General features: G+C 44.5%; 1 protein-coding gene across 1 annotated transcript in view; it reads left to right on the top strand.

Moving 5' to 3' along the window:
* The first annotated feature begins 8,804 nt into the window (after positions 1-8,804).
* Positions 8,805-24,470, top strand: part of CHST3 (carbohydrate sulfotransferase 3) — a 120,026-nt gene continuing 104,360 nt past the window's right edge. Inside the window, exon 1 of the mRNA XM_056530708.1 lies at positions 8,805-9,124. The gene's annotated coding sequence lies outside the window, so the exon portion shown is untranslated. The remainder of the gene's footprint in view (positions 9,125-24,470) is intronic.

The raw sequence follows: 24,470 nt of genomic DNA, 5'->3' as shown, positions 1-24,470 counted from the left end.
TACATATACACATACTCCAACACAGCCCCCCTCCCCCAATAACAACATCCGGTACACCACTGTTTCCAAAGCAGAGCCTCCAGCTGTTGAAAAACAACAACTCCCAGTATTGTCGGACAGCCGTTGACTGTCCAGGCATGCTGGGAGTTTTGCAACAGCTGGAGGCACCCTGTTTGGGAATCACTGGCATAGAATACCCCTATGTCCACCCCTATGCAAATCCCTAATTTAGGCCTCAAATGCACATGGCGCTCTCACTTTGGAGCCCTGTCGTATTTCAGGGCAACAGTTTAGGGCGACATATGGGGTATCGCTGTACTCAGGAGAAATTGCGTTACAAGGTTTGGGGGGCTTTTTCTTCTTTAACCCTTCATGAAAAGGAAATGTTGGGGTCTACACCAGAATGTTAGTGTAAAATTTTTTTATTTTTTACACTAACATGCTGATGTTGCCCTATACTTTACATTTTCACAAGAGGTAAAAGGGAAAAAAGCCCCCCAAAATTTGTAACGCAATTTCTCCCGACTACAGAGATACCCCATATGTGAGCGCAAAGTGCTCTGGGGGCGCACAACAAGGCCCAGAAGGGAGAGCGCACCATGTACATTTGAGGTGATTTGCACAGGGGTGGCTGATTGTTACAGCGGTTTTGACAAATGCAAAAAACCCACATGTGACCCCATTTCGGAAACGACACCCCTCACGGAATGTAATGAGGGGTGCAGTGAGAATTTACCCCCCACAGGTGTCTGACGGATCTTTGGAACAGTGGTCCATGAAAATGAAAACTTGTACAGCCCACTGTTCCAAAGATCTGTCAGACACCAGTGGGGGGCAAATGCTCACTGTACCCCTTGTTACGTTCCTCAAGGGGTCTAGTTTCCAAAATGGTATGCCATGTGTGTTTTTTTTTGCTGTTCTGGCACCTTAGGGGCTTCCTAAATGCGACATGCTCCCCGAGCAAAATTTGCTCTCAAAAAGCCAAATATGACTCCTTCTCTTCTGAGCATTGTAGTTCGCCCATAGTGCACTTCAGGTCAACTTATGGGGTACATCCATACTCAGAAGAGATGGGGTTACAAATTTTGGGGGGTATTTTCTGCTATTAACCCTTGCAAAAAGGTGAAATTAGGGGGGAAACACACATTTTAGTGGAAATTTTTTCTTTTTTTTTACATATGCAAAAGTCATGAAACACCTGTGGGGTAATAAGGCTCACTTTATTCCTTATTACATTCCTCAAGGGGTCTAGTTTCCAAAATGGTATGCCATGTGGGTATTTTTTGCTGTTCTGGCACCATAGGGGCTTCCTAAATGCGACATGCCCCCCGAGCAAAATTTGCTCTCAAAAAGCCAAATATGACTCCTTCTCTTCTGAGCATTGTAGTTCGCCCATAGTGCACTTCAGGTCAACTTATGGGGTACCTCCATACTCAGAAGAGAAGGGGTTACAAATATTGGGGGGTATTTCCTGCTATTAACCCTTGGAAAAATGTGAAATTTGGGGGGAAACACACATTTTAGTGAAAAAAAAATTTTTTTTTTACATATGCAAAAGTCGTGAAACACCTGTGGGGTATTAAGGCTCACTTTATTCCTTGTTACGTACCTCAAGGGGTCTAGTTTCCAAAATGGTATGCCATGTGAGGGTTTTTTGCTGTTCTGGCACCATAAGGGCTTCCTAAATGCAACATGCCCCCAAAAACCATTTCAGAAAAACGTACTCTCCAAAATCCCCTTATCGCTCTTTCCCTTCTGAGCCCTCTACTGCGCCCGCCGAACACTTTACATAGACATATGAGGTATGTGCTTGCTCGAGAGAAATTGGGCTACAAATATAAGTATACATTTTCTCCTTTTACCCCTTGTAAAAATTTTAAAAATTGGGTCTACAAGAACATGCGAGTGTAAAAAATGAAGATTGTGAATTTTCTCCTTCACTTTGCTTCTATTCCTGTGAAACACCTAAAGGGTTAAAATGATGACTGAATGTCATTTTGAATACTTTGGGGGTGCAGTTTTTATAATGGGGTCTTTTGTGGGGTATTTCTAATAAGAAGACCCTTCAAATCCACTTCAAACCTGAACTGGTCCCTGAAAAATAGTGAGTTTGAAAATTTTGTGAAAAATTGGAAAATTGCTGCTGAACTTTGAAGCCCTCTGGTGTCTTCCAAAAGTAAAAACTCGTCACTTTTATGATGCAGACATAAAGTAGACATATTGTATATGTGAATAAAAAATTTTTTTATTTGTAATATACATTTTCCTTACAAGCAGAGAGCTTCAAAGTTAGAAAAATGCAAAATTTTCTAATTTTTCATCAAATTTTAGGATTTTTCACAAGGAAAGGATGCAAGTTACCACAAAAATTTACCACCATGTTAAAGTAGAATATGTCACAAAAAAACAATCTCGGAATCAGAATGATAACTAAAAGCATTCCAGAGTTATTAATGTTTAAAGTGACAGTGGTCAGATGTGCAAAAAACGCTCTGGTCCTTAAGGCCAAAATGGGCTTGGTCCTGAAGGGGTTAAACATTTAATAAAACAATAACCCTCCATCTAAAGAACAAGGCCCGAAGTTCCTGATGCAGAGGTGGTGAACTGATCTCACTCAGCTTCAGCTACACATCTCTATCTACTATTCCCTACATTGCAGAATAATTGTGCTTGTGGCTAATGGAAGGGCTATTCACACTATAGTAAGTGTTGGCAAATATATGCAGTCTCTTTCTGAATGTAAGGTCCAACTACTAAGAAAAAAGAATCTGTAGCCCTGGTTAAGTGCCATTGTTCTTTCAGTGCATTTGCTGCAAAATGACACCCCCATGTATCTGCAGTGTAGGAAACAGCAATAAGGCTGCGTGTAGTTGAACTTAGCTGAGCATCAGGTGGCCAGGAGAGCTGCTACGTAGAGAATAATGCTTAGGCTACACGGCCATGTCACTCTGCCCTCTTTGCACCTAGTGGATGTAAATGTGATTAAAGGGGTACTCCGCCCCTAGACATCTTATCCCCTATCCAAAGGATAGGGGATAAGATGTCTGATGGCAGGGGTCCTGTGGCTGTCGGCCCCTGCAATCTCGGCTGCGGTACCTCAGACATCCAGTGCACGGAGCAAACTTCGCTCCGTGATGGATGACTGGTGATGTGGAGACTCGTGACATCACGGTCGCGCCTCGCTTGTGACATCATGGCCATGTCCCCTCAATTCAAGTATATGGGAGGGGGCGTGATGACTGTCACGCCCCCTCCCCTAGACCTGCATTGAGGGGGCATGGCCGTGACATCACAAGCCTCTGGCTCTGAAACCGACACTCTAAATGAGCGTCTGGTGCAGCACGGAGACCCCTGCAATCAGACATCTTATCCCCCATCCTTTGGATAGGGGATAAAATGTCTAGGGGCGGAATACCCCTTTATATTAAAACCCACAAGTTTCAGTGACCCATCAGTCATCAGAAATGAATCCAGGGTTTGGGTCACAGTGTCAAGAACTTACAAGTTGGAATGCTACCAGATGTACTTTCATTAGCTGCAAGTAAGTGCAATGTGGTTATTTTACGCCTCTATACATGTGATGTGACCAGAGTTGCGGTGTAACCCTAACCTAAGCCTATGGGACCTTGGTCCCATTATTTCCTTTATTGGAGAGGGTGTCAGAGGTCATTGCCTGGCATCCTAAAGTTATGGAATCTCCTAGTTATAATTCCATACTATTAGTAGATAGGAACACCCTTTTGCATTCACATGTTTTGTGTTTGCTGTGGATATGCTCTGTTCAAGCATCAAATCCGCAGCAAACAAATCTGCATCAGATTATGTATGTGGCAACATACACTGCTCAAAAAATAAAGGGAACACTAAGATAACACATCCTAGATCTGAATCAATGAACTAATCGTATGAAATACTTTTGTCTTTACATAGTTGAATGTGCTGACAACAAAATCACACAAAAATTATCAATGGAAATCAAATTCATCAACCCATGGAGGTCTGGATATGGAGTCACACTCAAAATCTAAGTGGAAAACCACACTACAGGCTGATCCAACTTTGATGTAATGTCCTTAAAACAAGTCAAAATGAGGCTCAGTAGTTTGTGTGGCCTCCACGTGCCCATATGACCTCCCTACAATGCCTGGGCATGCTCCTGATGAGGTGGCGGATGGTCTCCTGAGGGATGACCTCCCAGACCTGGACTAAAGCATCCGCCAACTCGTGAACAGTCTGTGGTGCAACGTGACGTTGGTGGATGGAGCGAGACATGATGTCCTAGATGTGCTCAATCGGATTCAGGTCTGGGGAACGGGCGGGCCAGTCCATAGCATCAATGCCTTCCTCTTGCAGGAACTGCTGACACACTCCAGCCACATGAGGTCTAGCATTGTCTTGCATTAGGAGGAACTTAGGGCCAACTGCACCAGCATATGGTCTCACAAGGGGTCTGAGGATCTCATCTCGGTACCTAATGGCAGTCAGGCTACCTCTGGCAAGCACATGGAGGGCTGTGCGGTCTCCCAAAGAAATGCCACCCCACAATATTACTGATCCACCGCCAAACCGGTCATGCTGGAGGATGTTGCAGGCAGCAGAATGTTCTCCACAGCGTCTCCAGACTCTGTCACATGTGCTCAGTGTGAACATGCTTTCATCAGTGGCAAATTTGCAAATCTTGGTGTTCTCTGGCAAATGCCAAATGTCCTGCATGGTGTTGGGCTGTAAGCACAACCCCCATCTGTGGACGTCGGCCCTCATACCACCTCATGAAGTCTGTTTCTGACCATTTGAGTGGACACATGCACATTTGTGGCCTACTGGAAGTCATTTTGCAGGGCTCTAGCAGTGCTCCTCCTCCTCCTCCTTGCACAAACGTGGAGGTAGCGGTCCTGCTGCCGGGTTGTTGCCCTCCTACGGCCTCTTCCTTGTCTCTTGATGTAGTAGCCTGTCTCCTGGTAGCGCCTCCATGCTCTGGACACTACGCTGACAGACACAGCAAACCTTCTTGCCACAGCTCGCATTGATGTGCCATCCTGGATGAACTGCACTACCTGAGCCACTTGTATGGGTTGTAGACTCCGTCTCATGCTACCACTAGAGTGAAAGCACCGCTAGCATTCAAAAGTGACCAAAACATCAGCCAGGAAGCAGAGGAACTGAGAAGTGGTTTCTGGTCACCACCTGCAGAACCACTCCTTTATTGGGGGTGTCTTGCTAATTTCCTATAATTTCCACCTGTTGTTTGTTCCATTTGCAAAACAGCATGTGAAATTGATTGTCAATCAGTGTTGCTTCCTGATTGGACAGTGTGATTTCACAGAAATTTGATTGACTTGGAGTTACATTGTGTTGTTTAAGTGTTCCCTTTATTTTTTTGAGCAGTGTATAATAAATGGTGCAAACAACCACGTAATGATTTTATGATCCATTCCGCAATTTTTGTTATCATGTGTTATTCACTATGAGGTCTCACTTGCACGTATATGGCTTTGACTGGACTTTTCCTGGCACACCACACACAATAACATTTTTGCAAAACGAAATACAAATATGCAGGAAGAGCAAGAATAGAAAACTATATACAGTGGCCCCGCGGCTGAAGGATGGCTATCTAGGTTCTTTTGGGGTATTGTCCATCACTTTACACCAGTGGTCTTCAACCTGCGGACAGCCAGATGTTGTGAAACTACAACTCCCAGCATGCCCGAACAGCCATTGGGGTATTGTCCATCACTTTACACCAGTGATCTTCAACCTGCGGACTACAACTCCCAGCATGCTGGGACAGCCGTTGGGGTATTGTCCATCACTTTACACCAGTGGTCTTCAACCTGCGGACCTCCAGATGTTTCAAAACTACAACTCCCAGCATGCCCGGACAGCCGTTGGGGTATTGTCCATCACTTTACACCAGTGGTCTTCAACCTGCGGACAGCCAGATGCTGCGAAACTACAACTCCCAGCATGCCCGTACAGCCGTTGAGGTATTGTCCATCACTTTACACCAGTGGTCTTCTGTTGACCTCCATATGTAGCAAAACTACAACTCCCAGCATGCCCGGACAGCCGTTGGGGTATTGTCCATCACTTTACATCAGTGGTCTTCAACCTGCGGACCTCCAGATGTTGCAAAACTACAACTCCCAGCATGCCCGGACAGCCGTTGGGGTATTGTGCATCACTTTACACCAGTGGTCTTCAACCTGCGGACAGCCAGATGTTGCAAAACTACAACTCCCAGCATGCCCGGACAGCCGTTGGGGTATTGTCCATCACTTTACACCAGTGGTCTTCAACCTGCGGACTACAACTCCCAGCATGCTGGGACAGCCGTTGGGGTATTGTCCATCACTTTACACCAGTGGTCTTCAACCTGCGGACCTCCAGATGTTGCAAAACTACAACTCCCAGCATGACCGGACAGCCGTTGGGGTATTGTCCATCACTTTGCACCAGTGGTCTTCAACCTGCGGACAGCCAGATGCTGCGAAACTACAACTCCCAGCATGCCCGGACATCCGTTGGGGTATTGTCCATCACTTTACACCAGTGGTCTTCAACCTGCGGACCTCCAGATGTTGCAAAATTACAACTCCCAGCATGCCCAGACAGCCGTTGGGGTATTGTCCATCACTTTACACCAGTGGTCTTCAACCTGCAGACCTCCAGATGTTACGAAACCACAACTCCCAGCATGACCGGACAGCCGTTGGGGTATTGTCCATCACTTTACACCAGTGGTCTTCAACCTGCGGACAGCCAGATGTTGCAAAACTACAACTCCCAGCATGCCCGGACAGCTGTTGGGGTATTGTCCATCACTTTACACCAGTGGTCTTCAACCTGCGGACAGCCAGATGTTGCAAAACTACAACTCCCAGCATGCCCGGACAGCCGTTGGGGTATTGGCCATCACTTTACACCAGTGGTCTTCAACCTGCGGACAGCCAGATGTTGCAAAACTACAACTCCCAGCATGCCCGGACAGCCGTTGGGGTATTGTGCATCACTTTACACCAGTGGTCTTCAACCTGCAGACAGCCAGATGTTGCAAAACTACAACTCCCAGCATGACCGGACAGCCGTTGGGGTATTGTCCATCTCTTTACACCAGTGGTCTTTAACCTGCGGACCTCCAGATGTTGCAAAACTACAACTCCAAGCATGCCCGGACAGCCGTTGGGGTATTGTCCATCACTTTACACCAGTGGTCTTCAACCTGCGGACCTCCAGATGTTGCAAAACTACAACTCCCAGCATGCCCGGACAGCCGTTGGTGTATTGTCCATCACTGTACACCAGTGGTCTTCAACCTGCGGACCTCCAGATGTTGCAAAACTACAACTCCCTGCATGCCCGGACAGCCGTTGGGGTATTGTCCATCACTTTACACCAGTGGTCTTCAACTTGCGGACCTCCAGATGTTGCAAAACTATAACTCCCAGCATGCCCGGACAGCCGTTGGGGTATTGTCTATCACTTTACACCAGTGGTCTTCAACCTGTGGACTACAACTCCCAGCATGCTGGGACAGCCGTTGGTGTATTGTCCATCACTGTACACCAGTGGTCTTCAACCTGCGGACAGCCAGATGTTGCAAAACTACAACTCCCAGCATGCCCGGACAGCCGTTGGGGTATTGTCCATCACTTTACATCAGTGGTCTTCAACCTGTGGACCTCCAGATGTTGAAAAACTACAACTCCCAGCATGCCCGGACAGCCGTTGGGGTATTGTCCATCACTTTACACCAGTGGTCTTCAACCTGTTGACCTCCAGATGTTGCAAAACTACAACTCCCAGCATGCCCGGACAGCCGTTGAGGTATTGTCCATCACTTTACACCAGTGGTCTTCTGTTGACCTCCATATGTAGCAAAACTACAACTCCCAGCATGCCCGGACAGCCGTTGGGGTATTGTCCATCACTTTACATCAGTGGTCTTCAACCTGCGGACCTCCAGATGTTGCAAAACTACAACTCCCAGCATGCCCGGACAGCCGTTGGGGTATTGTGCATCACTTTACACCAGTGGTCTTCAACCTGCGGACAGCCAGATGTTGCAAAACTACAACTCCCAGCATGCCCGGACAGCCGTTGGGGTATTGTCCATCACTTTACACCAGTGGTCTTCAACCTGCGGACCTCCAGATGTTGCAAAACTATAACTCCCAGCATGCCCGGACAGCCGTTGGCTGTCCGGGCATGCTGGGAATTGTAGTTTTGCAACATCTGGAGGTCCACAGGTTGGAGACCACTGTTTTACACCAATAAACCAAAGGTTGCAACAACTTGAGAGGGGTTCATTAGTCAGTCAAAGGGCAGATGTGAGGCTGCAAGGAAGCTGTGTAGTAACGCATGGATGCTATTTATTGCAGGCAGCTCTTACTTTAACAAGACTGTGGGGACAGCAGTAAATAGTCATTTGCTATAGAAAAGCATGCCAATGAAGAAACGAGTGACAGAAAGAAATTACTTTTATTTTTTGGGAAAAAGTGCCAGATAGTCAAACAGCGCACACTTGGTGCTGCATTTAGACAAAGCTAACAGAGAGGTCGTTGTTCATAAGGATCCCTGGAGAAGGAAGCGGAGAGTGGAGGGGGAGGAGGTGGTGATGGTGCTGCTGCTGCTTCTATGGAGGAGGGGGGCGAGTATGAAGGGTGTGGAGAAGAAGTAGCTGATGGCTTTGGGGAGGAGAGGGAGACATGAGGGGACACAGAGGGTGGTGAGAGGGGTGGAGGATCCTTACCAAGCTCCTCCTGAAGACAGACATTGAGATGATGCACTCCAGTCTCCATTCAGGACCCACTCACCAACTTCTCTATCAGCTCCTAACTTCATACATAGGGGATGATGGAAAGGATCAGTTAGAAAGAAGACGGTGCCTTCTGCGCTAACCCTTCATAGGAAACCCTACACTCTCCACTGAAGGGCAGAAGGGATACATATGAGATCAACACTCCGAAAGGAACAAGCTGCTGAAATGTGGGCTGCCATGCTGATGACTAGCAAACAGCCCCGGGCTAAGTGTCACCTGCTTTGGATCTTAAGTTCACACTAGCCTGAGGTACAGTCTAAGAAAGGAAGAAGTGGAAGGAAACTGACTGCGGCGCCTCCTCTAGTAAGTACACGCTTTAGTTTTAGGGAAGCACAGGAAGGGGGCGATCTGGGATGGCAGAAGTTTATAATCTTCCTCCTGTGTTAAAATTAGTGTTGGGCACGAATATTCGCGTTTCGAATTTTTATCGCGAATATCGCAAATATTGCCAATATATTCGCTATATATTCGAATATTCTCTTTTTTCCGCATATGTGAATATTCGCATATTCCTTCTTTTCACTTGTGGGCCAATTAGAATGCAAATACACTTGTCAGAGGTTATCAGCAACATCCCTAGCAACCAATAGTAAAGTTGCCCACCCCCTCACTGTTTTCTTCCTTGAATACGCAAATATGCGAATATAACGAATACGCGAAATTCACTAATATAGGACGAATATTCATCTATATATTCGCAAAATATCGCAAATTCAAATATGGGCAATGCCGCTCATCACTAGTTATAATGCCATAATTATAAGCTGAAGCTGGGGTGATGGAGCACTGCGCCAAGTTACACATCATCAGAAAAGCTTGGCACAAAACAATAAATAAATCTGTGAATATTATGGTATACCCAGGCCACCTGGCACACAGAAGATATTCCCTCTCATATTAATACTTTGAGCAATTAATTTGCCGTTCATGTGGCCAAACAGAACTGAAAAAAAGTGTCCAAATATCTTATTCTTTTTATTAACTCTTACACACCTTTTGTTGACGTGACCCGTTAGTGTGATGTACTAAGAACAATAATGTATTGTACATAGAAGTTGCAGATGTGTAGACAGCTGCTTGTAATGCTAATCTATAATACATATAACAGGTATTAATAAATATTGACTATTTATTATTTATAGTAAACTGCTGGGTGGGTTCACACCACGATTTTGCTATACTGTTTCGGCATACGGTTTCATAAAGAAAAATGTATTCAACCATACAGAAAACCGTGCCCATAGACTTCCCATTCAAAACTGTATGAACCGTAATGTAGACGGTTGCCCGTTTTTCAAACCATATGGTTTTTTACTTTTTTTTTTTTCTCCGGACATAAAACCGTGTCCTGCCACGGTTTTTGGTCCGGGTGAAAAACCATATTAAACTGTATACGTTTTTTTTTTTAACATGGGAGTCAATGGGAACCGTACAGAACCGTATGTGTGTATGGTTCCATTTGGTTTTCACCATACGGTTTTTGACTTTGCACAGTTTTTTTTTCTTGGAATTTATATCAAACAAGTGAAACTTTATTCATAATGGAGTGAAAAGTTAAAAATGTATAAGTTTTTTTTTTTTTTACATCATTTTTCAAACCGTATACGGTTTTCAACCGTGTACAGATAAAAATTAGTACACACGTTTTGATACAGTTTAGTCCGGTTTTGAGGAATCTGTTTTTTTTTTTTAAATCAAAAACCTGATAGGGGAACTGTATTGCAAAAATGTGGTGTGAACCCAGCCTTATCTGAATTCATTGTGAGAGGATAAAACGTACAGACAAGACCTCAATTGACAGATTTACTGTTTCTGACTGCTAGTCTGACAGCTTCTCATAAAATGCTTATATTTGGCATCTTGTGCCAGGGCCAGCCTGGTTCATATGATCTGTTACTGGCAGCAGCCATTCACACTTCCGTGTACGAGGAAATCTGAAACTGAAGTGAGAATAGAGACTTTCTCTGTGACGGAAAAGGTGTCCCATACATCTTAACCTGCATGGATTTCTACAGACCCTGTTCAGATGATCTGCAAGAAATTTGCCCAGTGTGAACATTTGCAGATTGTCTTTCAAAGCTGTAAGGGATATAATGATGACATTGACAAGTACAGTTTTCCAAGTTAAAATGCATAAACATTGTGAAAAGCTAGTGGAGAACTAAGATTTCAGCTGACTGAATGTGGGCAATGTCAGTGGTCTACAGCAGTAATAACTCAGTTCAGTGTTTCCCAACCAGGGTGCCTTCAGCTATTGCAAAACTATGACCCCCAGCATGCCTAGACAGCCTTTTAGTAATAGCTTAGTGTTTCCCAACCAGGGTGCCTCCAGCTGTTGCAAAACTATGACTCCCAGCATGCCCGGAAAGCCTTTCAGTAATAACTTAGCTCAGTGTTTCCCAACCAGGGTGCCTCCAGCTGTTGCAAAACTATGACTCCCAGCATGCCCGGAAAGCCTTTCAGTAATAACTTAGCTCAGTGTTTCCCAACCAGGGTGCCTCCAGCTATTGCAAATCTACAACTCCCAGCATGCCCGGACAGCCTTTCAGTAATAACTTAGCTCAGTGTTTCCCAATCAGGGTGCCTCCAGCTGTTGCAAAACTACAAGTCCCAGCATGCCCGGACAGCCTTTCAGTAATAACTTAGCTCAGTGTTTCCCAATCAGGGTGCCTCCAGCTGTTGCAAAACTACAACTCCCAGCATGCCCGGACAGCCAAAGGCTCTCCGGGCATGCTGGGAGTTGTAGTTTTGCAACAGCTGGAGGCACCCTGATTGGGAAAAACTGACTACGTTTATAATGTCTATTTCTAAGGCTGTGTTCACACGGCCATCTAGAACCTTCCCGTTCTTCTCATGTCAAAAATAAAAACGGACAATAACAGATGCAAACAGATGTTATCCGTTTGGATCCGTTATTGTTCAGTTAATAAACCCCCCAAAAAATATATATATATATTTTTTTAGTTCTGAGCATGCTCAGAAGTAAAAACTGATTGAAAAAAACGGATGCAAACGGATGACATTAAAGGCTCATCCATTTTCCATAGACTTCAATGTTAAATTTACTGTATCCGTTTTTTTCTTCCGTTTTTTTCAACCGTTAAAAAAAACGGAAATGAGCGCGGACGGGTGCAAACGGATGTGGAAGGATTGTAAAAAAAAAATCCTGTTGACATCAATGGGATTATTTTACAACCGTTTGTACAAGCAGCAACAACGGAACCTAAACAGGGAAAAAAAAACGGGGACAGACGGCCGTGTATACGCACCCTAAATCTGGATTCACACACAGCATCTGGAGATATTCACATAGAATTGTTGCAGATATTCCAGCAACTTACAATCAGTTACATGGGGTTGTAGACAACCTGGGCAGACACATGATTTTCTTCAAGTCCCACTAGAGGAACAAGGTAGTTGCATAAGTTTGTGCATGTGACTTGATTTTTCACATGGTTTCATAGGTGTTTTTTTTTTTTTTGTTTGTTTTTTTTTATAGTGAACTTTTTTTTATTTTTTTTGGTGGGGGGGGGAGTTGTTAAAAGGCTAGAGATTTGCTGAGTATTCGTGAAATTATGATAGGGTCTGTTTTAGTTATAAGGTTTCTGGTTGTGTTTTTAGGATCAGTTCCTTATTTGAAGGTTTTGTTTTAGAGACAGGCAAACAATCGTTTGTGATGGCCAGTTGTAGACTAATGCCGTCCTACAATGTGATTGGCCATATTGGATTTATTTGGCCATGTTCAGCTGAATAAATAATCATATGGCGTGTTTGGCCATTTGCCACTTTGTGGAGCTCACTGTGCATCAGCTTAGTCCCATGTGTATGATTTAGTCAAGGGTTAGGCTAAGTTCACACTGCGTTTAGTGTCCCACTTGGCAAACCACTCTATTGAGTACAGAAAAATAAATGTGTGCCAGTGTAAAGTAGCCCGGTTGTTACTGACTTAGTCACTGACTATGTTTAGGCCTTGAATATGAATGGATCCCCTGCTGTGCACCACAGTATATATTGGTGTCTCTTTTTACAGGGTGCTGTCTTTTAGCTGGGACACATCAGTAATGCAGCCTGAACCCAGCCTTATAATGACAAATGTTATCCTTGGTAAAGCTACCTTAAGTCTAAATGATGTTATTTAATGGAATGTGTCATTATTTTCTATTGACTCTAATATAACGGAACATTTTGAGATTTAATTTATTAAAGCATATGTGCCCCAATTTTCTTGTACATCAAAGTAAAAAAATAAATTGCAAGCCTCATTTGCGGAAAAATTAGCGACTTTCTGCCAGGTTTGTACCTGATTAAGAAAATGGCTGGAGTGTAGAAGAGGAAACGGCCTCCAGCGGCCCATCATACTAAATAATTTATTCTGGTGGGCGTAGATTGTGTAGAGTGTGGTACATGAACAGTCGCAGATTTGGATTATCAGACTTTAACACATCTTTACATTAAGACTGCCATATTAAAAGATGATCTTAAAGGAGAACTCCAGAATAGAAAAATTGTCCTCCATACTGCCGGCAGTAAAAAAATAAATAGATACATGCCTTCCCTCGCTCCCCCGGTGCCTCCGGTAACCCACTCCATTTTCCGCCGTGATCCTCTTCCTGGTTGTCGGTGGTCGGTGAGTCATACTGCACTCAGCCAATCACTGGCCGCAGCGATGTCCCGACTCGGCCGGCGATAGGCTGAGCGGCAGTGTGACGTTTTCAGCCTGGGCACCTGCTGCCGGGGCCGAAAACGTCACACTGCCACTCAGCTATACTGTTTCTTAAATAAATGTTTCAAGAATACAGTAAAACCCCTCCAAAAGGCCACCTCTTTGAGAAGACCACCTCTTTGTCCAGGACAGTTTTTGTTTTCATTTCCACCATATATTAGGCATGCTGGCCATCTTCTTTCTGAAGACCGCCCACCACTATTTTGTGTGATTTTGGGTGATAGTCTGACATTTCACTGTAAAAGTGTCTACAAGAAACTAACAACTCGACAGAACAGAGAATTCAAGGAATTCAAGGAAATATTTTTACTCTGTTAAAAATGACTACCCTGTCAGCAGCTGTCAGAAGGAAGCTAACTAGTCACTGGTATGCTACTAATCTATACAACTTTAAAGAGATTTCTCTGTTATATAAAATATCATGAAAACATTTTTGAACGTGTCCAGAGATGACTTGGGGTAGGGGATGGATATCATGTAACTATAGACACAGCTGACCCCCTCACCGTGGGATGTACGCAGCAGTGTCTGGAGTTCAGAAAGATCTGTACCACAGAGCAGTCTGGGCTTGAATGGAGCTCAGGAGATATTTGCCGAGCATTAAAGCCCTCTGCTTACTATTCACAATCACTTAAAACATGCCAAAAGCAAAAGAGACATCAAAGCCCCAGGCAAAGAACGTAGAAGGCTTTCTGATCTTTTGTGAGTATATCCATGTGTATTAAAGATTCACATAGGCAGAAGCTCATCTTGCAAAACCCAAAACTGCTGTTTATAACCACAGGAAACGTGTACAGCCCCACAGCATGTGTTCAATTGCTTTACACACTGAAATACAAAGCAATCAAACACAAAAGCCCAAAGGCACAAATATAACTGGATATATATATATGTTTAAAGATTGTAAGTTTTGACAAGTAAAAGTCTCCTCACGTTAGAAACAGCACACAACTAAATAAGTTAAAAATAATTATATAACGTCCACATACAGTGAAACCTTTTCTTGTAGGGGTTGGCTTCTTAACCCCTTAAGGACCAGGCCCATTTTGGCCTTAAATGGGCACTGTCAGATACAAAAACTTTTGATATGTTGTAAAGCATGCAAAACCAATAGGTTTTGCAATTGCTTTCATTAGAAAATTTTCAGTATTTCATACTGAAAAAGCCAGTCAAACAACTGCCCCCCCTGCCTGCTTGGACACATACTAATCCTGCTGTGTCCATGCATCATCACCATGTCATGGACACACTTCCTTGATTGACAGCTGTGAGCACAGAGCTCACAGCTGGAGGAAAAATCCTCCCACTGTCATCTTGTGTCCCGCTTCTGTCAGTGAGGACAATATATTATAAGATATTATTTATGTGGCAAAATTGAAAAGAAAACCGCAATTTAACTAATTTTGGAAGGTTTTGTTTTCACGCTGTACACTTTATGGTAAAAATGACATGTTTTCTTTATTATGTTACATAGTTACATAGTTACATAGTTACATAGTTACATAGTTAGTACGGTCGAAAAAAGACATATGTCCATCAAGTTCAACCAGGGAATTAAGGGGTAGGGGTGTGATATATGTGGGTTTATACAATTAAAATGATACCCATGTTATATGCTTTTCTAGAATTGTACCGCTTAAAAAAAATCTCAAACTATTTTAACAAAATTAGTATGTTTGAAATTGTCCTATTTTGACCACCTGTAACTTTCTAATTTTTCCGTATACAGGGCGGTATGAGGGCTCATTTTTTTGTGCCGTGATCTGTAGTTTTTATCTGTACCACTATTGCTTAGGTTTTACTTTTTATACATTTTTTATTAATTTTTTTGGAACAAAATGTGACAAAAATGCAGCAATTTTGGACTTTTTATTTTTTTTTACGTATTATAGTTTGATAGTTCAGACTTTTACATACCAAATATGTTTATTAATTTTTTTACGCTTTTTTGGTGGTAAAATTGGAAAAACGGATGATTTACTTTTTTATTGGGGGGAGGGGATTTTTCAAATTTTTTTTACTTTTTATTTAAATTTTTTTTCACTTTTATTTTTACACTTTAATAATCTCCATAGGGGACTATTTATAGCGATAATTTGATTGCTAATATTGTTCAGTACTATGCATAGGGCATAGCACTGATCAGTTTTATCGGTGATCTTCTGCTCTGGTCTGCTTGATCTCAGACCAGAGCAGTAGACCCCAGGAGACAGTCGGAGGCTGGTGAGGGGACCTTAGTCCACCATTATGGATAATCGGATCACCATGGCAGCGCTGTGGGCGATCCGATCATCCATTTAAAGTACCTCACTGCCACAGATGCCGTGATCTGTATTGATCACGGAGAAGCAACACTGTGTGTGGACAGCTCTCTCCCTCGTGTTTCCATCACCAGCGCAGGGGCTAGCCGGCAGTGTCCCCAGACCGGATCAACAGTATTACAAAGGAATGCCCTGCGCCAAGTGCGGTAAAACGACAGGTACTTTATTGTAGGATCAGCGGATACAAACTTGCATCAGGCAGTAGCTGACGCGTTTCGGACTGTTACAGGCACTTACTCATGGCATGACTAAGGTCCTGTAACGGTCCAAAACACGTCGGCTCCTGCCTGATGCAAGTTTGTATCCGCTGATCCTACAATAAAGTATCTGTCGTTTTACCGCACTTGGCGCTGGACATTCCTTTATTGTATTGATTATGGCATCTGAGGGGTTAATGGTGGACACCCGCGCGATCACTGATGTCCACCATTACTGGCAGGTCCCTGGCTGCTGATAGGAGCCGGGACCTGCCACGCGTGGCGCGAACATCGGTCCGGTGCTCGCGGTCATGGCCGAAGATAAATGTACGTCATGGTGCGGTAAGTACCACGGCACCATGATGTAAATTTACGTCCATTGTCGTTAAGGGGTTAAATAAGTAGGCATAAAATATGGTGAAACCGAAAATTGCTTACAAAAAAATCTGGTCTGGACAAAGGAGTGGTCTTCTCAAAGAGGTAGACTTTTGGAAAGATTTAAGTGTATAATAGTAAGCATCAATACCTAAAATATGAGACAGAGCTATTCTATCACACTACAGTACTCTTCAGTGCTATACAGAGCAACGACTGTGTGAACAGCTGATGGATGACTCACACATCATGAAAAGATTATATTATGTCAATTCAATACACATTCTAGACTTATGTCTTATGAATTATGAATTAAAGGAGTAGTGCAGTGAAAAATAACGTATCCCCTATCCAAAGGATAGGGGATAAGTTATAGATTACGGGTGGGTCCGACCGCTGGGACTCCCCACAATCTCCTGAAAGTCCTGGCAGTCAGCTGGAAGGGGTGTGCCAGCCCCCCACACGGAGCGGCAGCTCACACACCCCCTCCATTCCCATAGAGAATCATTAAGGGGGCGTGTTGGCCGCAGCTTCCTTCAGGGGTTGAAAAGGCCGCTTCCGGCAGACTGCTGGGGCCCCATTTAGGAGATCATGGGGGTCCCAGCGGTTGGACCCTCCGCAAACTATAACTTATCCTCTATCCCTTGGATAGGGGATAAGTTATATTTCACTGCACTACTCCTTTAATACACTGAACTTATTAGGACTAGATAGACTTAAAGCAAGGATTTTTTTTTTACAAATTTTAATTCTGTAAACTATACCAAGATAGTGATGCTGCTTCTTCATATCTAAAGGTCCAGTGATTCAACCTCCCAAAAAAGTTCCAGTCCATTTACTAGTACTGTTGTATAATCAACAATAATCAACTAGGAAAATGTTAGACAATGTTGACACTACATTTTCAGTGTTCATTTGCTGTATGTGCCAAGAAATCTTCTGTCACAGATGGTAAACATGACCGACCATGCACTCCTGTTACCCGAAGGGCCCAAAAAAATGTGATTTTAGTTTCCATTCAAGTAGTTTACATCAGGATTTATGTATATTTTATGTATATCTTGGTAGCCTATGTATTATGCATGACATTTAATGGCATAGGTCATAGTTATATGTCGGAGGCATATGCTGGGGTATTAGTCTGAAATCTACCTCAAACAGCTACTGCAAAACCCTATGAAGGAGATTTATCAAGCTCCTTAGTAGATTATTTTTTTTTGCGTAAAAAAGTTGCACGTACCTGCGCACGTGCGACTTTTCTATACATGCTGCGACTTTTTGATTTTTGCTTATTCCAAAGCACATTTCTGAAATCTGCTCACGTAGTACCGTATTTTTCGCCATATAAGACGCACTTTTTCTTCCCCAAAACTGGGGGGAAAAAGTCGTTGCGTCTTATACGGCGAATACACCCCTATCGCGGCGGTCCCTGCGGCCATCAACGGCCGGGACCCGCGGCTAATAGAGGACATCACCGATCGCGGTGATGCCCTGTATTAACCCTTCAGACGCGGCGATCAAAGCTGACCGCCGCGTCTGAAGGGTAAGTGACACTAACCCGGCTGTTCAGTCGGGCTGTTCGGGACCGCCGCGATTTCACCGCGGTGGTCCCGAACAGCCCGACTGAATAGCCGGGTTAGTGCTTACAGGACACCGGGAGGGACCTTACCTGCCTCCTCGATGTCTTCTCCGTTCAGGGATCCCCTGTATGGCCGGCGCTCTCCTTCCTCGTCATCACGTCGTTGCGTACGTGCATCGGTGTGCGTAAAACAACGTGATGGCGGCGACGGAGAGCGAGGATACCCGGCCGGCAGCAGAGACGTTCCGGAGCGACGGGGACACGGCGACAGCGATGGACCGACATCCAGGGCAGCGGTGACGGGTCCGGAGCGGCGGGGACACGTGAGTATTACCTCCTATGCAGTGGTCTTCAATCTGCGGACCTCCAGATGGTGCAAAACTACAACTCCCAGCATGCCCGGACAGCCAACGGCTGTCCGGGCATGCTGGGAGTTGTAGTTTTGCAACATCTGGAGGTCCGCAGGTTGAAGACCACCATTGAGTTCAAAATCTTGATTTTTTTAGATTTTACACCTATAAATTGGGTGCGTCTTATACGCCGGTGCGTACTATTGGGGCGAAAAATACGGTAATTTTTTTTTTTTTTACTTTGCAGTGGTTATGTAGTTATTAAATGCGATAGTCGCTATTTATGAAGAAAAAAAAGTTGCATCTCCATTTTAAAGTCGCATATGTATTCCAGGTCCAACCTGGCTTACAGAAAGTGCAGACGTCTGCAGAAAAGGACATTAACACCCACTTTAACAACTGTTCTTGTTCTGCATCATGAAACAAAGCTACTACATTAATGTTAATGTTAATTATATAAAAAATGTATTATATAACTAAAACTCTTTGAATTTTAAGGTTGAAAATACACACTGCTCACCTTGTTAATATCGAACACGTACATGCTGGCAGCTATTTAGTGCCAGGCAGGCCAGTCAGGGTGTCACCCGACGCGGTACGCCCGAAGGCCCGGAGGTCCGTGGATAGATAGGGTAGGTTTTATTGCGACGCGTTTCGGAGGGCTTACAGGATCGCCTCCTTCCTCAGGCATATATCAAAGCAAAGTAATAACAGCCCCCTTAAATACATACCATGTCCGGGCGTGTTAATTGGTTCTTGTGTTCTAATGGAAGGATGGTTTGAGGACCTGCAGATCCGGTTCTGCAGGTCACATGTTCCAGAGTCACGTGATCATAGATCACGTGATACCCAGAGGTATAGTGATTACCTCCTAGGGGGAGGAAAGCCCGGAGTTCCGGCAATGTGACCCGCGACCACGTGACGAAAATCGCCACGTGATCGGGGATGCATCTGTCCCGGGAACGCATCTGTCCGGAGGGCCGGCGTGTCATCCCCGATCACGTGGCGATTTTCGTCACGTGGTCGCGGGTCACATTGCCGGAACTCCGGGCTTTCCTCCCCCTAGGAGGTAATCACTATACCTCTGGGTATCACGTGATCTATGATCACGTGACTCTGGAACATGTGACCTGCAGAACCGGATCTGCAGGTCCTCAAACCATCCTTCCATTAGAACACAAGAACCAATTAACACGCCTCTACCCCGGACATGGTATGTATTTAAGGGGGCTGTTATTACTTTGCTTTGATATATGCCTGAGGAAGGAGGCGATCCTGTAAGCCCTCCAAAACGCGTCGCAATAAAACCTACCCTATCTATCCACGGACCTCCGGGCCTTTTTGACATACTCTCCTGGAAGGGGATGATGTGAAAGGTTACTGTACCTACACATCTCCCCTAGTGAAGTAAGTTCATCTCAGTGACAATCTACTATATTTTGGTTTGATTGTTATTATGTTATATACTGCCTCTGAGCGCTGTTTTTTCCATTTGTTCTTTTTTCTATTTGCACTACAATTCGTGCCTTCCATCTCACACGAAAGACACACTGCCTCATACTCAGTTCCTGCAATTAAAAAAGATAAACAGTAACCCTAACGACTTTAGGAGTCAAGCAGAACAATTTTTTCAACAAGGAAGGAAGTTCCACTTAGGAGGGTCCAATATTTGTGTCACAGACCTTTAAACCTGTAGGACACAATATGCTGTGTACTGTCTCAAATGTCCCTGTGACTTTTTCAACATTGGATCTACTACACGTCCTATGTTCATCAGGTTCCGTGAGCATTGACGCCTGTCCGGTTGGGATCGGATGTTCTGGGATCGGGTGTTCTGAGTCTAACGAGTCATGTTCATGAAGCGCATGGCGGCCACTCAGACGTCCTTACATTCTTTGGCTTTTAGTGCATCAAATTGGCCAAGTCAGGTTCTGACACGCATAATGACCTGCTAAAGTGTGAGTCTCGTTGGATCTCTAAGTTGGAAGCCACCGGTCTGCTCGGTTTTATTGAGCGGAATGAACTAAATGGCCCAGATTTATCAAACTGTGTGAGAGAAAAAGTGGAGAGCTTTCACTTTACCAGAGCTTGTTAGCTGAGCTGTGATTGGCTGCTGTGGAAAAATCACTTGACTTTTTCTCTCACAATGTTTGATAAATCCGGGCCTATATGTTCCTCTGACAGTCCTCTAGCATGTCACTTCTACATTTCCGAGTTGCCGTCCTCTGCACCCCACTTTCTCCTTGGTCTTCTGCTATTTCCCTATAATGCTCTCTGTTTGTGGGTGTACTTAGAGTATTGTACGACTTTTACCTGTTGTTGTCTACAGTTATTACAATGTTACCCACCTTAAAATCAAAGTATAATGAGAGCTGCTGCCATATTTAGCCTCATCTAACCTGGGCTCTTATTATACAAAGGATATGCAGGGGCACAAACCATGTTTGTTGTTTGGAATATTAAGTCCGTCAGATGTGGACCGCTGGATGTTGATGGGCACATTGAAGATCAATCATCACTGGCATAGAATAAACTACACTATAAACTTCTGATTCTTATTTTTGCTTTCATAAAAGATGCTAATAGCAAACCCCATGCCCATGGCTATGTTATGGAACTATGGTGTACATATGTACAGTACGGTGCCTATTGACTGCTCTGGGCTCATGCTGTACCTCACATATTCATACAAAATCCATGAAGGAAATAAATGAAGCATGCTCTATATTGTTTGTTGTATCTTTATACTTTTGTAGCACATAAAGGGTTACACCAGCTTCCATAGATATAGCACTTTTACTAACTGCCCCCATTCCATTTGAGCACTGACTCTTTTGGCAGTGTAACACATAGGTGCGACATTACACTTCCCTATGAGCGCTAATATTCATTATCACTTTGGCATTAGGCTGTGAATACTGAGTTCTATCATTAGGTAAGTTTGAGGCTAAATGTAAATCAGCAATGCATTTGCATGTCACAAATGAAGCGGCGATGAGATTCACATGTCTAGACTTTCTCACTTTAACAAAGCGACGTGTACTCCATCAGCTTGTCATCACTTCTGGCTAATATAAACTGCACACTGAATCAAATCCCAATATAAGGATGAGAATTGAACATAGGGAGCTATGAGGCTGCAAGTTTGGTTCAGTGTAAAAGGGAACTGGTGCTCTAGGGCAGTGGTCTTCAACCTGCGGACCTACAGATGTTGCAAAACTACAACTCCCAGCATGCCCAGACAGCCAACGGCTGTCTGGGCATGCTGGGAGTTGTAGTTTTACAACATCTGGAGGTCCACAGTTGAATACCACTGTTCTAGGGTGTTATATCCCGAACACAGGCAGTAAAAGGAGTACTCCATTGGAAAACTTTATTATTTTTAAATCAACTGGTGCCAGAAAGTTTTGTAATTTACTTCTATTAAAAAATCTTATTCCTTCCAGTATTTATCAGCTGCGGTATGATCCAGAGGAAGTTCTTTTCTTTTTGAATTTCCTTTATGCCTGACCACAAGTTCTCTCTGCTGACACCTCTGTTCATGTCAGGAACTTTCCAGAGCAAGAGAGGTTTGCTATGGGGATTTGCTTCTACTGGACAGTTCCTAAAATGGACAGAGGTGTCAGCAGAGTACTGGAAGGGTTAAGGTTTTTAAATAGAAGTAATTTGCAAATCTGTTTAACTTTCTGGCACCAGTTGATTTAAAAAAAAAAAAAATGTTTTCCAGTGGAGTACCCCTTTAAATATGGGTCCATATACTCCCCTGTGAATAAGACTTCAACCTTATTTTAAAGTACAGTGACCCCTCGACCTACGATGGCCCCGACATACGATAATTTCAACATGCGATGGCTTCTCAGAGGCCATCGCATGTTGAAGGCAGCATCAACATACAATGCTTTTGTATGTCGGGGCCATCGCATAATAGCCGTTTACGGTGCCCCGTGTGGTCCGCTGACGATCACTTACCTGTCCTCGGGGCTCCGGCACGTCCTCTTCAGGATCCCCTGCATCGTCAGCGCTCTCCATCGACGTCATCACGTCGCTGCGCACGCTGTCCCGTCATCCAATAGGAGCCGTGTGTGTAGCGACGTGATGGCAGCGACGGAGAGCGAGGATGCGGGGGAAGCAGAGGCCTTGTCGGAGCGTCGGGGACACCTCGGGACGCGGCGACAGCGATGGAAGGTGACATCAAGGGCAGCGGTGACAAGCGGTGATGGTCCGGAGCGGCGGGGACACGTGAGTACCACCTCCTATACCAGTGGTCTACAACCTGCGGACCTCCAGATGTTGCAAAACAACAACACCCAGCATGCCCGGACAGCCAACGGCTGTTCGGGCATGCTGGGTGTTGTAGTTTTGCAACATCTGGACGTCCGCAGGTTGTAGACCACTGTCCTATACTTTACATTGCACTGATCCATCAACATGCGATGGTTTCAGCAAACGATGGTCCGTTTGGAACGGATTACCATCGTATGTTGAGGGACCACTGTATATTTGTTTCTCAGCAATAATTCCAATCGAGGTAGAGTCCTTCTTTAGTTTTAAAGGCAGTGGGAACTCCCTCGCCACAAAGCAGGTGTAGGATGACTTAAACATGTATACAGATGGTGGCTATCAGTTCAGATTTTCCAGCGTACATTACTAAGCCCTTGTCAGCGTCTCACAGGGAGTGATGTAAATGATGATTACCAAACGGCATGTTTCTTCATATTTTCTATATGCTGCTAAGCAACGTCTGGATCGCATAAACAAAGAAGCCTAACAATTCCAGTAACATGTTAGGAGATCTGATATATTTACTGATATTATATTAAAGGCAAGACAGTAATGTTTACAGGCACTAAGGAAAGGCACAGGCATATCTGGCGTTAGATAAGTGACTGGCTTTGCTTTGTTAAAAGCTTTAGAATAAGAAAATCTTTTGCTGTGTCTTTTTGTAAGATTATCTGGATGTTTTCAGTAAGTGCATTTAAAGGGGTTCTCCGGTGCTTACACATCTTATCCCCTATCCAAAGGATAGGGGATAAGATGCCTGATCGCGGGAGTACCGCCGCTGGGGACCCCCGGGATCTTGCACCCCGTTTGTAATCAATCCCCGGAGCTCCGGGAGCTCCAGTCCCCGGAGCTCCGGGACTGTTTACCAGCGACCACAGGGCGGGCGGCGTGTGACGTCACGCCCCCGCCCCCGTGTGATGTCATGCTCCGCCCCTCAATGCAAGCCAACGGGAGGGGGCGTGACAGCTATCACGCCCCCTCCCGTAGGCTTGAATTGAGGGGCGGAGCGGGACGTCACACGGGGGCGGAGGCGTGACGTCACACGCCACCGGCCTTGTGGTCGTCGGTAATCAGTCCCGGAGCGAACACGCTCCGGGGACTGATTACAAACGGGGTGCTGTGTGCATGATCCCGGGGGTCCCCAGCGGCGGTACTCCCGCGATCAGGCATCTTATCCCCAATCCTCTGGATAGGGGATAAGATGTGTAAGCACCGGAGAACCCCTTTAATCTAAATCTTCTAGTGAATACACATGTATTTCTGCTTTATTTACTACTCATTATTTCTAACTACAAGTTTAAAGAGCTTTTTTGAAAAAAAAAAAATAAAAAAATAAAAATATATATATATATATTACACATACTATAAAAAGAGCACATTTTTTCCAGATTTTCTCTCCTCACCCTGGAGTTTCCCGCTCTCTATTATGTCTCATACATGGTGGCTGCCCCTGTGACCCTGGGCTCTTATGAGCTAAATAACTTAAGGTCCCATTGTTCATCTAAAAGGACCATTATATTAGGATGCTTTCATAGGTATCATGTTTTATTCACACAACATTCAAGGGGGTTTCTAGGATTTGTGTTAGTGATGACCTATTCTTAGAATAGTCCATCAAGATCAGATTGGTGGGGGTCATTGATGGATCGATGGGCGTTGTGGCTGTGGTATTCAGGCTCAACCCATTCACTTCAATGGGACAAGATGCAATACCAGGTACAGCCACCACCAAATGTACAGAGTGGTGTTTGGTAAGCGATGAGAAAGCATCAGTACTCACAAGTGCCCCATGGGGTGCCATGAGTTGGACCCCATGATTTGTT

The sequence above is a fragment of the Hyla sarda genome, chromosome 7, assembly GCF_029499605.1.
Source record: "Hyla sarda isolate aHylSar1 chromosome 7, aHylSar1.hap1, whole genome shotgun sequence".
NCBI lineage: Eukaryota > Metazoa > Chordata > Amphibia > Anura > Hylidae > Hyla > Hyla sarda.
Note: the sequence above shows the minus strand (reverse complement) of the source record. Positions and strands in the feature narration are given on the sequence as shown.